Source organism: Oncorhynchus clarkii, chromosome 10, assembly GCF_045791955.1.
Source record: "Oncorhynchus clarkii lewisi isolate Uvic-CL-2024 chromosome 10, UVic_Ocla_1.0, whole genome shotgun sequence".
NCBI classification, from domain to species: Eukaryota; Metazoa; Chordata; class Actinopteri; order Salmoniformes; family Salmonidae; genus Oncorhynchus; species Oncorhynchus clarkii.
Genome location: NC_092156.1, coordinates 25,682,838 through 25,699,156, shown reverse-complemented (window position 1 = coordinate 25,699,156; position 16,319 = coordinate 25,682,838). Strand labels below are relative to the sequence as shown.

The 16,319-nt window shown below is 43.0% G+C and overlaps 1 pseudogene; it reads left to right on the top strand.

Moving 5' to 3' along the window:
- The first annotated feature begins 3,476 nt into the window (after positions 1-3,476).
- LOC139419201 (biotin--protein ligase-like) overlaps positions 3,477-16,319 on the top strand; it is a 38,365-nt pseudogene continuing 25,522 nt past the window's right edge.

Below are 16,319 nucleotides of genomic sequence, written 5' to 3'. Positions count from 1 at the left end.
AACTATGCTTAGTCTAATACAGTGAAGACTAAAAGATACCAATAACTAATTAGTCAAATCAACATAAGCTTAAAAAGGAAGTGGCTGTCCATGGTTCTGATTTCTGTGTGTATGCGTGCGTTCATTCGTGCAAGTAGAAAAAACATGTTGACTCACCCTACTTGTAGAGAAACGCCAATGACATCCTCCTCTTGTTCATGTTGACAAAACAGTCTATGACTCTCATACAGTACGCGCTTTTAGTTTTTGTTGTCCTAGGCTATGTGGCTAAAATGCCTGCTCTCTAGCCTAACTTCCTTTCATGGGCAATGATGAGCCAGCTAGTTAACATTAGCCTACTACATCTAGATACATATTGAACTTCCATCCTGTGAGGCCAGGGGCACAATGTATATGGTTGGATCAGAATTGCCGTTATAATCATTTGCCAGTACGGAGAATTAATTAAAAAGTCAAAATCCCTATCTCCGTCCATGGCCAATTTTAGCTAGCTAGCTAGCCACCATAGGACAACGACACAACGAGATGCAACAATATATAATTTTTCTGTCAATGACGTTTTCCTTTTGATGTGAGTGGTGTGAAGCCAAATCTAAACTGGCTTCCCTTGGCACTTTATTTTGATGTGCCAGGACCAACGCTGATTGGCTATAATTGTATAATTTTTATTAATCAAGGGAGGCCAAATGCTCGCTGGCTTACCTTGCATTCAATGCTACGGGCGGCAACAATATCATACTATTTTTGACCATACAGCATCAGATAGATGGGAAAAGTATATAGAGACAGAGGGGCGCTGTTTCACTGGTTCGGATGCTTTCTCCGGTGAGATACATTCAGCCTCTTGTGAATTGAAGGAATATTATGAAACACAGAGCGATGAAAGATCATTTATTACATTTTATTGGTCATTTTTTGGAGGAAGCCTGGCTTCCCTTAGCCTCCATGAATACACACCAGTGAACCTTACAGATAATTGTATGTCGGGGTACAGAGATGAGGTAGTCATTAAAAACTCGTATTAAACAATATTATTGCACACCGATTGAGTCCATGGGTTGTGCCATGGCGGAGATCTTTGTGGGCTATACTCGGCCTTGTCTCAGGATGTTAAGTTGGTGGTTGAAGGTATGCCTCTAGTGGTGTGGGGGCTGTGCTTTGACAAAGTGGGTGGGGTTATATCCTGCCTGTTTGGCCCTGTCCCGGGGTATCTTCAGATGGGGCCACAGTGTCTCCCGACCCCTCCTGTCTCAGCCTCCAGTATTTATGCTGCAGTAGTTTATGTGTCGGGGGCTAGGGTCACTTTGTTATATCTGGAATACTTCTCATGTCTTATCCAGTGTCCTGTGTGAATTTAAGTATGCCCTATCTAATTCTCTCTTTCTTTCTCTCTTTCGGAGGACCTGAGCCCTAGGACCATGCCTCAGGACTACCTGGCATGATGACTCCTTGCTGTCCCCAGTCCACCTGGCCGTGCTGCTGCTCTAGTTTAAACTGTTCTGACTGCGGCTATGGAACCCTGACCTGTTCACCGGACGTGCTACCTTTCCCAGACCTGCTGTTTTCAACTCTCTAGAAACAGCAGGAGCGGTAGAGATACTCTGAATGATTGGCTATGAAAAGCCAACTGACATATACTCCTGAGGTGCTGACCTGTTTCACCCTCGACAACCACTGTGATTATTATTATTTGACCCTGCTGGTCATCTACTGTATGAACATTTCAACATCTTGGCCATGTTCTGTTATAATCTCCACCGGGCACAGCCAGAAGAGGACTGGCCACCCCTCATAGTCTGGTTACTCTCTAGGTTTCTTCCGAGTTTTTGGCCTTTCTAGGTAGTTTTTCCTAGCCACCGTGCTTCTACACCTGCATTGCTTGCTGTTTGGGGTTTTAGGCTGGGTTTCTGTACAGCACTTTGTGACATCAGCTGATGTAAGAAGGGCTTTATAAATACATTTGATTGATTGATGCAACTTATTATGTAACTTGTTAAGCACATTTTGACTCCTGAATGTTAGGCTTGCCACAAAGGGGTTGAATACTACATTTCAGCTTTTCATTTTTTATTAATTTGTAAAAATGTCTACAAACATAATTCGACTTTGACATTATGGGGATTTGTGTGTCGGCCAGTGACACAAAATCTAAATGTGATACATTTTTAATTCAGGCTGTAACACAACAAAATGTGGAAAAAGTCAATGGATGTGAATACTTTCTGAAGGCACTGTACGACGGCCATGCAATGGTTTATAATTGTATTGTTTTATTAGTGTTAGTCACTAGCTAATTTCTCCATTACATTTTTGGGCGTTTCATATGAGAATTGCACCATAGGGATACCCCTCTCAGAGCTGCCTCTTGTTGGACTATTCAAGGAGATTTGGGTTGAAGCATTAGGTTATATGAGAAGGACAAACTGAATTGCTATCCTGGAGGACTGTCTTGAATTGTGAGGATGACCACACCATTTATTTTCATCATGAGCAAAAACTATTGGTTTTCTACCCAAAGTTGCAAAGACAATGTTGTGATACATTTGATTAACACAAAATACCATCAAAATGGATAAAATGGCATTAGCAGGAACAGAGGCATCTAGTGGGCAAAACTTGGTACTTTCACTTTAAAAAAACCACCAAATTCACTGAGAATACATTACAGACTATGAATAAACAATACTCCAAGTCACAGCTTCATACAACTTGTCAAACATAAAGAACTGATGCTGTATACTGCCCATTGTGGTGGGCTTGATGTGGATTTTGAGGGGGTCTGTGGGTGGCATTTAACCATTTACAGTGGGGCAAAAAAGTATTTAGTCAGCCACCAATTGTGCAAGTTCTCCCACTTAAAAAGATGAGAGAGGCCTGTAATTTTCATCATAGGTACACTTCAACTATGACAGACAAAATTAGAAAAAAATCCAGAAAATCACATTGTAGGATTTTTAATTTATTTATTTGCAAATTATGGTGGAAAATAACTACAGAAATGAATTCAGAACCATCTGAGATGGTGGGGGTCAGGGCATGCTGAATTGACATGGAACGACACATATAGCAGAGGGTCAGCTGACACTTGAGATGCCATGCTAAGATCCTGGAGCCAAAATGTTTTGGTTGGAGAGGAAGTAGGGTTCCTTGATTTTCATATAGCCATTTAAATGTCCCTTTAAACACAAAAAGTCTTATTTTACTCAGGCAGCAGGAAGATATTGCTTAGTTACTCAAAAGTGATTATGCAGTACAGTATCTATGTGATTCTTGAACTAATCCCGATCCCAATTAAACATTCTGAAATTATGATATTTTCCTCCAACTCTCCACTAATGTTTAAATCCTGCTGACTTGTGTACTCTGCTGTGTTGTCTAGGTGCTGAAGTGGTCAGACTACTGTCTCCCTCTGGCCTGTAGTCTAGTGCAGCTATTCAGGGCTGTGGTTCAGGCCAGCGTTGACAACTTCAGCCGACCTCGGGGTGGCTTTTATGGAAGATCGCCTTCAGCTGGACAATGGACTTGTGCCTTCAAAGATAGTCTGTGAGTTTCTAGTCCTTACCTTTGAAATCAAGGGTTTCTCATTTATGGAGTGTGTTAACTCAACTTTATTGTACACCTAGGATTTTAAGGATTTTAAATATTTAAAATGAAAACATTAGTATTTTTAAGGCTATTTGTAAGTGGTCGTTCCATTTCATTTCAGCAAGCCATGACACCCACTATCTCAGATTGTTCTGAAATAGTTTCTATTGTTAGAAACCGATAAGATAAGCATTCCAGCAACATGATTTTGTTGAAAGACATATTCAAGAAATATCATACCCAATATTACATTTGGACCAACCCCTTCTTAACAACGATTAATACATGAGAAATCCAAATAAATGGTCAAAAGCCACCAACAACCCTTCACACCACACACCAAGCCCACCCCAACATCCAGTATACAGTATCAGTTCTCTGTTTGACAAGTAGTATGAAGCTGTGGCTTGGAGCATTGTTTATTCATAATACTATGTCATGTATTCTCAGTAAATTTGAGGATGGTGTTTTTCCCCTGTTCAGAGAAATTAGTAATTGAAGTAGATTGCATTTCCCCCCATAAATTAGCATGAAAGTACCAGATTCTGACCACCAGATGCTGCTGTTCCTGCTACTGCCATACCGTTTAATCCAATTCGCTCTCTTGTGTTTATGAAATGTATCACATTTTCTTTGCAGCTTTAGGTAGAAAACCAATAAATGATAAAAATGTATTGTATGGTCATCCTCACAATTCAAGCCAGTCCTCCATGAAAGCAATTCAATTTGTTTTCTCTTAGGCTTAATCTGTGTCCAGGAAACAGCCCCTATGTGTGTGGATTATTCCCATTTAAAAAAGTCTGGATTAGACCATTCCTGGTAAACAAGCAAGCCATTAGGTTACAGCTGTTGCAATGGTTTCAATGTTGTGGTCTAAATGGGTCTTCAATGGTAAAAGTCCTGAACACACACTTTATTGTGTTTGGTAATGGTATTGTGTTTGGTTTAATAGTAAATGTCACTAATCACACAACATACAGTGCTTTCGGAAAGTATTCAGACTCCTTCACTTTTTCCTTCACTTTTGTTACGTTACAGCCTTATTCTAAAGTTGACTAAATACATCTCCACACAATACCCAATAATGACTCAACAACAACAGGGTTTTAGACATTTTAGAAAATGTATTTAAAAAATGTTTAAATGATTTCACATTTACATAAGTATTCAGACCCTTTGCTATGACCCTTTGCTATGAGAATTGAGTTCAGGTGCATCCTGTTTCCATTGATCATCCTTGAGATGTTTCTACAACTTGATTGGAGTCCACCTGTGTAAATTCAATTGATTGGACAGGATATGGAAAGGCACACACCTTGCTATATAAGGTCACACAGGTGACAGAGTGCATGTCAGAGCAAAAACCAAGCCATTAGGTTGAAGGAATTGTCCGTAGTGCTCCGAGACAGGATTGTTAAGTGGAAGAAGTTTGGAACCACCAATACTCTTCCTAGAGCTGGCCTCCTGACCAAACTGAGCAATCGGGGGAGAAGAGCCTTGGTCAGGGAGGTGACCAAGAACCCGATAGTCACTCTGACAGAGCTCCAGGACCTCAGATTAGGGTGAAGGTTCACCTTCCAACAGGACAACAACCCTAAGCACACAGCCAAGAAAATGCAGGAGTTGCTTCAGGATAAGTCTCTGAATGTCCTTAAGTGGCCCAGCCAGAGCCCGGACTTGACCCCAATCGAACATCTCTGGAGAAAACTGAAAAAAGCTGTGTGGCGATGCTCCCCATCCAACCTGACAGAGCTTGAGAGGATCTGCAGAGAAGAATGGGAGACTCTACCCATATACAGGTGTCCCAGGCTTGTAGTGTCATACCCAAGAAGACTCAAGGCTGTAATCCCTGCCGAAGGTGCATCAACGAAGTACAGAGTAAAGGGTCTGAATACTTATGTAAATGTTATATTTCAGATATTCCTGTTTTTGCTTTGTCGTTATGGGGTATTGTGTGTAGATTGATGAGGAAAATAAACAATTTAATCAATTTTAGAATAAGGCTGTAAAGTAACAAAATGTGGAAAAAGTCAAGGGGTCTGAATACTTTTTGAATGCACAGTATACATATGTTTTCTAATAATGCAATGGTTTATAATTGTATTATTTTATTAGGGTTGTCACTAGCCCATTTCTCCATAAAATGTTTGGGCTTATTGGGAAAGTCTTCATATGAGAATTGCACCATAGGGATAGCCCTCTCAGAGAACTGCCATTACTCAAGGAGAGTTGGGTTGAAACATTAGGTTGCTAAGAGAGGGACAAATTCATGGAGGACTAGCTTGACTTGTAAGGATGACCACAATTTATTTTCATCACGAGCAAAAGCTGTTGGTTTTCTACCCAAAGTTGCAAAGAAAATACTGTGATCCATTTGATAAACACAGGAGGGTCAAGCAGTAGTAGAAAAAGCGGCATCTAGTAGGCGCGACCTGGCTTTCACTAATTTATGGGGGGAAATGCAAGCTACTTCAATGGCTAATTTCTCTGAACAGGGGGAGAACCATCACCAAATTCACAGAGAATACATTACATGGTATGATTAAACAAAACTCCAAGGCTCAACTTCCTTAGGGGGCCTTTGACCATTTTAAGGTCTTAATCATTGTTGAGAAGGGGTTTGGTCCAAATCGGATGTTGGGTACTATATTTATAGAGTACTATATGGATCCTATAACTTCAAACGGACAATTTAGGTACAATCAATTAGCTTAATTTCTATATATCTTTTAACAAAATAATGTTTCAGGAATGCTAGTCTTATCTGTTTCTAACTATAGAAACCAGTTCAGAACAATCTGAGATGGTCGGTGTCTTTCTTGTGCTTTTTGAGGTGGAAGGTGACGAAGACATTTTTTGAAGACATTTTGTTTTTAGGTCCTAAATGCAGTTGTTGGCCAATGCTATCTCAGAACTTCACTTAATTATTGTCAAAGCTAGGCTATATCCCAAAACATTATCCAAATCATTTTTCCAAATCTATTATGAAACTGTTTCACATTGCTTAAAACGGAGAGCGGGCCACATTTTGCAATTAAAATATTGCCCTTTGTGCACATTTCCCCTGCAGTCCTGCTCAGAGAATCTGCTTTTAAATCACTTTTGGAGAAGGGAAAGTCAGAGAAGCACATCACTTCCCTCTCCCTCAAAAAAACAGACTGAGATCATCCTCTCTGAGCATTCTCCCTGCGAGTGGGAGGTACTCTCAGAGAGAGGCGCCACCCAGCTAACACAATGCAGGAAGGGCAGCCTGCTTCTACCACTGGAGGTCCATAAGGCGTTAGTGGAGAGACGAGGCTCAGAGCCCATACGAGGAGCCAGCCCTGGGGTGGACAGCGGAGACTCCCTGGGTAACAACCACCAGCACATGGAGGGCCAAGGCCACCACCTCTACCTGTCCAGCTGCCACGAGTGCCTGGAGCTGGAGAACAGCACCATACTCTCCATCAAGTACGCCTTGGTTGACAATATCTCCGACCTTCCTCACGACTAGGCTATGTGCACGGACAGCGAGGACGAGACTCTGGACGAATTCGAGGAGGATGAGGCAGAGAGCTTCTTAGGTCAGAGCCAACGGGTCAACGTTTAGCGGGAAGCCCCCCAATGTGCTGAGAGACCCAATAAGCCCCCCAATGTGCTGAGAGAACAGACATGCCTCTCTGACATATAGAGTAAGGAGTCATGACTGCTCTATTCATGACATTTCTATTTGCATCAGTGTGTTGCATATGGTATATGAATCCAACTGAATGTGACCCAGGCTTCCCTACCATATATTTGATCAGCCACAAATTATACCCCATTATTTTTATTTCTACTTTGCACATTCTTCCATTGCAAATCTACCATTCTAGTGTTTTACTTGCTATATTGTATTTACTTTGCCACCATGGCCTTTTTTGCCTTTACCTCTCTTCTCACCTCATTTGCTCACATCGTATATAGACTTGTTTATACTGTATTATTGACTGTATGTTTGTTTTACTCCATGTGTAACTCTGTGTCGTTGTATGTGTCGAACTGCTTTGCTTTATCTTGGCCAGGTCGCAATTGTAAATGAGAACTTGTTCTCAACTTGCCTACCTGGTTAAATAAAGGTGAAATAAAAACATAAAAAATAAAATATGTATTTCTTCATTGGCCTGTGATGTGAAAATGTCTAGCTAGCTTGCCCCACAAAATCCAGACAACTGGGTCTGGAAGCCATCAACTCTCTTGTCCGTTAGAGGTCTTACATGACTTCCATTCTCAAGTTGGATAAAAAACCCTTCTACTGCTTTACCAATGTTTACTCATCAGTCTCTCAGCTAGAACTGTCATGAGACTGACTGCTTTCTGCTGATCAAAAGTCTGTTCCAGCTCTACTGTTTGTGTTCTTGTGGAGCCCTGCTCTCACTTGATTTGACTGGCCCTCTGGACACACAAACCTGTTCTAAACCTGTTGCATATATTAGACATAGATTTGCATGTATTAAGAATCAAAATGGTTTCTACATGTTCAGACCTGTCTGGAGTAGGGCTGCCACAATACAAATTTAACTAGACAATTATGGTTGTGTGTGTGTGTGTGTGTATGTGTGTGTGTGTGTGTGTGTGTGTGTGTGTGTGTGTGTGTGTGTGTGTGTGTGTGCTTGCGTGCATGCACGTGTGTGCGCGAGTGTGTATGTGTGTGCGTCCGCCCGCCCGCATGTTTGTTTATATGAGGATGTGTGTGTGGGTGGCTGGATGGATGGACGGATTGTGTGTGTGTGTGGCCAGGAAAAGATCTGACATGGATGGAAGTCATAGCTCACACTCACAACACCTTATTGGTCAGTGCACAATGCAATTTCTCTATGTGAAATGAATGAATTGACGGTTTAAAAAGTGATACCAGTCTGTTATGTACAACCAGTCACTGCCTGGCAGGCTGAGGCTTTATTCCTCTATTGCGTTTGATGATGATGAGGCCTCTGGCTCTTTCATTGATATTCTAATAGGCCCACTGGCACAGTGCTTTGCTCTGCTGTGGTATGTGGGGAATTTGCACTGGGAATAATCAGTGTTTGAGATGGATTTACTCATCCATCTCAGAGGGATCTCCAAGCACCCAGCCAGGCTAATGCATCTGATTGGCCTGACGGGCCTATGAGAACAGGAAGTGAAATACCTCAGGACCACACACAGTGAGGCTGTTTCTGGAGGCTTCAGTCTCAGCAGTTATGGGTAATGTAGTATAAAACCCACTACGGCTCTAGAGGCTAGAGTAGTTCTGTCAGATAGGCAGATATGCTGAAATGCCGCACTTGAATTGGGAAAGGATTGTGAAAATGTAATTATTTAAGCCAGGGTCTCAAGACTGCAGCCCAGGTGTAATGGTACCCTACTCTGTTGTACCCATTACTGTGAAAGACAGGTTTCTTGGCAGGGGGATATAAATGACAGCAGAAGTTTCCCTATGCACCCTGTAGCCTGTGGTGAAGTAACTATCCACTAGGTGGCAGCAAATCTCTATTTTGCTCCTTATGAATAGTACAGCCCCATAATTTTTGTTGTGGTGATGCATCTTAGCAAAGAGCAAATAATTCAGTCAGTTTGTTTAATGTTCTTGAGTATTCATTGTGTACACTTACTGAAAAATGTATTAAAGAACTTGTACGTCCAAATCAAAATCCCTTTGCCCTTGATTTATGAGCCCCAAAACTAATACATTAGCCCTTGATGTCAAATAAAGACCTCAAAACATACCATGGACAGGAGAGGTGCGTCACACCGTTGCCCTCCACCTGGCAGATCACCACTGATGGGCCCACTTGAACGACTTTGACAAGTTAAGTGACTTATTTATCCATCCACTTGGCCTTAGTTGGCCTCCTTGTGCCCGACAACGTAGAAAAGGCCCAAACTTTAGTATTATTATGACTGTTGGGTGTGTTTGGACTGGGCTGTGACCTCTTCACCCCACTGCCCTGGCCACTTTGTTACAACAAACACCAGGATGATGAAAGCGAGGGCATGGGGGACTGCTTCCAGATTGTTCTTGAAAAATGGAAGGTGCTATGTGGGGGGAGGAGGAAGACTGTGAGGCTGGTGGATAGAGTTTTCTCTGTGCACTGTGTCTTGACTAAAGAGAGGGGATGGACTGTGTGCATCTGGCAGTGCAAGCTCTGGAATTTGTAGTGCTGGTACTGGTGGTATCCTTATTACCCAGGCTCCCTTGTTCTACCCCGTCACATGACATGGGTCTGGTCAGTTCCCCACGCAGACAGGTTTCATCAGGAAAGCGTTTATCCCCCATTTCACTCTGCTGCTCGCTTCATCACCTCTCTCTCTCTCTCTCTCTCTCTCCCTCTCTCTCTCTCTCTCTCCCTCTCTCTCTCTCTCTCCCTCTTTCTCCTTCTCTCTCTCTCTCTCTCTCTCTTTCTCTCTCTCTCTCTCTCTCTCTCTCTCTCTCTCTCTCTCTCTCTCTCTTTCTCTCTCCTCGCTCGCTCGCTTATTCCTCCTTCAGATAGATATTTTCTAGTCCGTATAAGTATAACCTACTTGTTCTGAGGAAGCAGCAGACACTGTCAGTGCTTTCAATTGAGAAACCCACTGAGCCCCCTCGTCCTTATCCCTGTAAGCCCAAAGATATCAGACGTGTTAACAGTGGCCCAACAAGTCTCCGGGGACCACTCTCTCCTTTATGATTGGCATAAAGCAGATAATTGAGGCATGCAGATAAGCGACTCTAATTGATTAACCATCACTGTATTCGCTAAATATGGATTTGGGCTAATTAGGCCATCATCCCTGTCCTCTCTCGTTGCCAAGGGGGTGCTAATCATATACGTTTGGGCAGCAGATGGTGCATTAAAATCACCTAATTTGGGGAGATAAAAGGGGCACAACGTATCCTTTTTACAGAAACGTCTTATCTCCTCTTTATATAATGGCCCCTGTGGGGTGGCCACCCGCCAAAACTCATGAGTGGTGGTTCTTTTGAATGATCATCTTTGTATTTCTGCTACTCCCCTCCATACACTCTACTGCTACCTCCATACCCCTCAACATTCCCACTTCAACTCAAGACAAGAGGCAAGTGAAGTTGTCTCCCCCCCTTCTTCCCTGAACACTTGTTGAAAAGTGTTGAAGATAAAAGAATCGTGACAGCTCATGCTCTCATCTTCTCTAGCTCAATACCTTTAAATGAAGTGGCCAATTTACTCTCCCCTCACACAACTCGATTCTCGTCGTTAAAATAAGTGTTACTTCTCTATTGGAAGAATGCTAGCTAGGTTTCTCTCTATTTGGGCTGCAGAGACAGAGGCCATGATGGACTGGAAGTGTGTAATGGTGTTAGTCATTGTTGGGGATCCCTGCGGGCGACGTCTCTCCAGTGTTAGATTAAATAAAGCACTTGCCAACTAGTGGCAGTGATGCGATTAGCTTTTTGTAGACAGTGAGGCTCTATGGGGTATACCAAGTCAATAGATACAAGGCAATCTGTTTGCTCATGGCTAAAACTAACACTAGAATTGGGGCCTTGGTAGCAGTACAATCTCATGCATTATGACTCAGCATTTATTTATAATTCAACTGTTTCTTTTAATTCACGCAATTCACTTTGCTGTTTTTGGCTGGGAACGAATTATCTAGCCTGCAGTGAATGCAAGGGAAATATTCTCTGTCTGCGTAGTGTCCATATACAGTATCATAGTAAATGAGGATCATGTCAAATCTCTCTGTGGAGAAGTTGCTCCCGCTGACATCTTGAGCAACATGGTTAGTGTTACACATGGTTTTAAAACACAGGAGAGATGTTTTCTGGTGGGAGTCATAAAGTGTGTGACCCTTTTGATGGATGAGAAGTGACTGGAACAGAATGTTTCACCACTCTGGGGACCAGCGCCTAATTCAGCCATGTAATTGATTATCCACAGCCGTTGATTATCTAATTTAAGACTGGCTTCAGCTCAGCTTTTTAACTCTATTCATAATTCATGTTGATTGTCATTGATGAAGATGGCGTCATAGGTGTCAGTATGTTTGTGGAGACCCCTTCAAATTAGTGGATTCTGCTATTTCATCTACACCCGTTGCTGACAGGTGTATAAAATCGAGCACACAGCCATATCTATAGACAAACATTAGCAATAGAATAGCCTTACGGAAGAGCGGAGTGACTTTCAACGTGGCACCGTCATAGGTTGCCACCTTTCTAACACGTTAGTTAGTCAAATTTCTACCCTGCTATAACTGCCCCGGTCAACTGTAAGCGGTGTTGTTGTGAAGTGGAAACGTCTAGGAGCAACAACGGCTCATCCGCTAAGTGGTAGGCCACATAAGCTCACAGAACTGGACCACAGAGTGCTGAAGCGCGTAGCGTGTAAAAATCGCCTGTCCTCGATTGCAAAACTCACTGCCAACTTTCAAACTGCTTCTGGAAACAACGTCAGCTTCATGAAATGGGTTTCCATGGCCATGCAGCCACACACAAGCCTAAGATTACCATGCGCAATGCCAAGAGTCGGCTGGAATGCCAAGCTCGCCGCCATTGGACTCTGGAGCATTGGAAACGTGTTCTCTGGAGTAATGAATCACACTTCACTATCTGGCAGTCCGATGGACAAATATGAGTTGGTGGATGCCAGGAGATCACTACCTGCCCCAATGCATAGTGCTAACTTTAAAGTAGGAATAATGGTCTGGGTCTGTTTTTCATGGTTTGGGCTCAGCTCCTTAGTTCCAGTGAAAGGAAATCTTAATGCTACAGCATACAATGACATTCTAGACGATTCTGTGCTTCCAACTTTGTGGCAACAGTTTGGAGAAGGCCCTTTCCTGTTTCAGCATGACAATCCTCCCATGCACAAAGTGAGGTCCATACAGAAATGGTTTGTCGAGGGGCCTCCCGTGTGGCGCAGCGGTCTAAGGCACTGCATTGCAGTGTTGAGGCGTTCGCTTCCGGGTTAAGTCAGTTGAATGGTGTTTCCTCTGACGTATTGGTGCATCTGGCTTCCGGGTTAAGTCAGTTGAATGGTGTTTCCTCTGACGTATTGGTGCATCTGGCTTCCGGGTTAAGTCAGTTGAATGGTGTTTCCTCTGACGTATTGGTGCATCTGGCTTCCGGGTTAAGTCAGTTGAATGGTGTTTCCTCTGACGTATTGGTGCATCTGGCTTCCGGGTTAAGTCAGTTGAATGGTGTTTCCTCTGACGTATTGGTGCATCTGGCTTCGGGTTAAGTCAGTTGAATGGTGTTTCCTCTGACGTATTGGTGCATCTGGCTTCCGGGTTAAGTCAGTTGAATGGTGTTTCCTCTGACGTATTGGTGCATCTGGCTTCCGGGTTAAGTCAGTTGAATGGTGTTTCCTCTGACGTATTGGTGCATCTGGCTTCCGGGTTAAGTCAGTTGAATGGTGTTTCCTCTGACGTATTGGTGCATCTGGCTTCGGGTTAAGTCAGTTGAATGGTGTTTCCTCTGACGTATTGGTGCATCTGGCTTCCGGGTTAAGTCAGTTGAATGGTGTTTCCTCTGACGTATTGGTGCATCTGGCTTCCGGGTTAAGTCAGTTGAATGGTGTTTCCTCTGACGTATTGGTGCATCTGGCTTCCGGGTTAAGTCAGTTGAATGGTGTTTCCTCTGACGTATTGGTGCATCTGGCTTCGGGTTAAGAAGCAGTGCTGCTTGGCAGGTCATGTTTTGAAGAACGCATGACTCGACCTTCGCTTCTCCCAAGCCCGTTGGGGAGTTGCAGCGATGAGACAAGATCGCAATTGGATATCACGAAATTGGGGAGAAATAAAATTTTAAAAATGCTATTTCGAGATCGGTATGGAAGAAGTTTACTTGGGCTGCACAGAGCCCTGACCTCAACCGCATCGTACACCTTTGAGATGAATTGGAACGCCGACTGTGAGCCAGGCCTAATCGCCCAACATCATTGCCTGACCTCACTAATGCTCTTGTGGCTGAATGGAAGCAAGTCCCCGCAGCAATGTTCCAACATTAAGTGGAAAGTCTTCCCAGAAGAGTGGAGGCTGTTATAGCAGCAAAGGGGGGGGGGCAACTCCATATTAATGCCCATGATTTTGGAATGAGATGTTCAACGAGCAGATGTCCACACACTTCTTGTTATGTCGTGTATGTTTTCATGGAAGGATGGGAGTCATATGATATGACGAAACATGACCATATCACTGTAACTCATGAATGAAATTTCAATCTAGGATTCCTTTAGTTACTCATCACACAGGCCTTTTCTTCTCTTCCTCTGTGTCTCCAGGAGCGCAGGACCAGCTTCCTGAATTGGCTGCACACCCAGGTGGACAAGGAGAGGCTGCTCAAGTCCTCCAAGGCCTCCCTCAAAGTGATCCCCAGTGTGGAGCTCCAGGCTGCCCCCCCCCCCCCTGCAGCCCGAGGGGAACCTGGCCCTGGTCACGGACCCCCCAGAGTTCCAGAACTGCGAGCAATTCAGCCTGCATACCTATAGCCAGCCCCTGGAGACTCTCACGCTGGGGTGCACAACGCTCTACACACAGGTCACCCCCACCACCATGGACCTGCTAGAGGAGTAAGTTAGGAGTAAGTTATTGTTACTTGCACCTTGCTCTGGGACAGGGAGGGAGGGGGGTAGCCGGTCAGGGCATAATTCTAACCTAAGACTTACTCCAACTTGAAGTTTCACAGAACTCTCCTTTGATGTCAGTGCATGATTTACGCAGAAGTACAAGTTGTCTGCACTCATATCTCCAGTTAGGCTTAGCGGGTGTGGGTGGTCAATTTTGAGTTTACAAGCGATGTTAAATGAACATTGACACATACAATGACAAACGCACTGTGATACACTTGTCAGCGTAGCGCCATGAGGTGATTCGGGGTTTAGTAGTGGTGTCTAAATGAAAGTGAAGTTGTCAGACACCAGTGTGGCGAGAACAGCGCCTGCACCATTACAGGGAATCAGGAGAGATTGATAGAGTGATAAAAAGAGAGAGAGAAAGCAAATGCGATAGAGAGAGAGAGTGGTTGGTCCACCAACCATACTGTGGGTTGGCAGGTAGTCTGCTGGGCTGGAACTAATTTAATGGCTGAGTGACCTCACTGTAGCAGAGGCAGACTGCACCTAATAGAGGTCTTTGTCTACATCCCTACATCTCACTGGGAACTTGCCAGTCAACAGGCGGGATCCTAGGAACAGGTGGAAGCTATTAGAGCTGTCATAAAGTTTGAAAAATGGATTCTGGACCTGCGCTGAAGTGATTGGAACTGACAGTGTTGTCATTAAGGTTGTAAGGTAACGAAAGAGGGGGTTTTGAGTTTTGATTTCTCTCCCTCTGATTTTTCAGCGTTTTAATTTCCAGATGGTCCCCAGTCTTGATTAAGTGGTATTATTCTAGAGGAAAGCCTCTTGATGGATTGCTTTTCTTTGTTTTAGCCTATCCCTCAAGTGTATGGAGTTCTGTCAAGTGTATGGAGTTCTGTCAAGTGTATGGAGTTCTGTCAAGTGTATGGAGTTCTGTCAAGTGTATGGAGTTCTGTCAAGTGTATGGAGTTCTGTCAAGTGTATGGAGTTCTGTCAAGTGTATGGAGTTCTGTCAAGAGCATGGAGTTCTGTCTATTATTTGAAATGATAGGATGACTGTGAGGGAACTTCCATTGTTTACCTGGACCGCACTTGCTCCTATCAAAAGGGAGCACCTGGGTTGTGTTCATTATTAAGCACCAAATGGAAGAAAATACTCCAACACAGAATGAAACAGGGAGGTATTATCTATACTTGTCCAATAATAAACTCTAGTTTTCGTTTTCCATTGCAAAACACTTTTTCAACGCTGTGTCCCAATGAACACAGTAATTGTAATGTCAAGTTAACCCTCACCCACACCAACCATATAGGCACCTGGCCGCCTTCCCAGTATTGAGTGTATTTTGGCATTATGATATGGACTGGTAATGATAGTGAAACTACAGTAGGTATCAAGTATGTGTGACTCTCAGTCATACTCAGTCGGTCTTTATTTAGTCTGTGCAACATGCTTTTCTCAATGAATTTGCTGGCCTGTGCTCTTAGATGTGGGGCCTGTTTTTGTGCAGGTGGTAGTGGAATACTGTATGACTGATCCATGACAGTTTAGGAGCTACTCAAGTTTAGCTTGCAGTTTTCTTTGGAGGTCAACCAGGACACTGGATTTAATAAGCGTTTCCTTTATTAGAAAGTGTTTATTTGAAAGGGGGACTATTTTCGATGCAGGGAGGGTAAGTGCAAAACTAATAAGTTATTCGTTCATAGAGAAGATTTCTTTTTTTCCCTGTTATGAACCAAAGAAAGACAGGAAGTAAAAATAGGCTGAATAATTCATGGATATAATTGAACTGGCAAAAAACAGCAATTAGCTGCACATTCCTATGTAAATGCTTTTTTATGGTGGTGTAGTCGTCAGTGTTGGCAAGGAAATGTCATTTCAAATTACTTACCGCAGGCAAGAAATGTTCTGACCAATGTATTACTCAAGCAACAACAAAACATGTTCGTTTTTTACCTTATTTTCCTACAGAATGATGCCATTGTTGTATGTATATCTTTTAATATACAATAAAATGCTCACAATTCTTTGCACCTCTTCCTCATCAACTGAAGTGTATTTAATCAAAGGCTATACTATGTATTATTTCCAGGTAAACTTTACAGTCCATTTTCACATTTTTAAACATTCTTGATCATGTTTCAGTTCACAAATAAATTAATAAAATATTTTTTTTACATTATAAACGTACT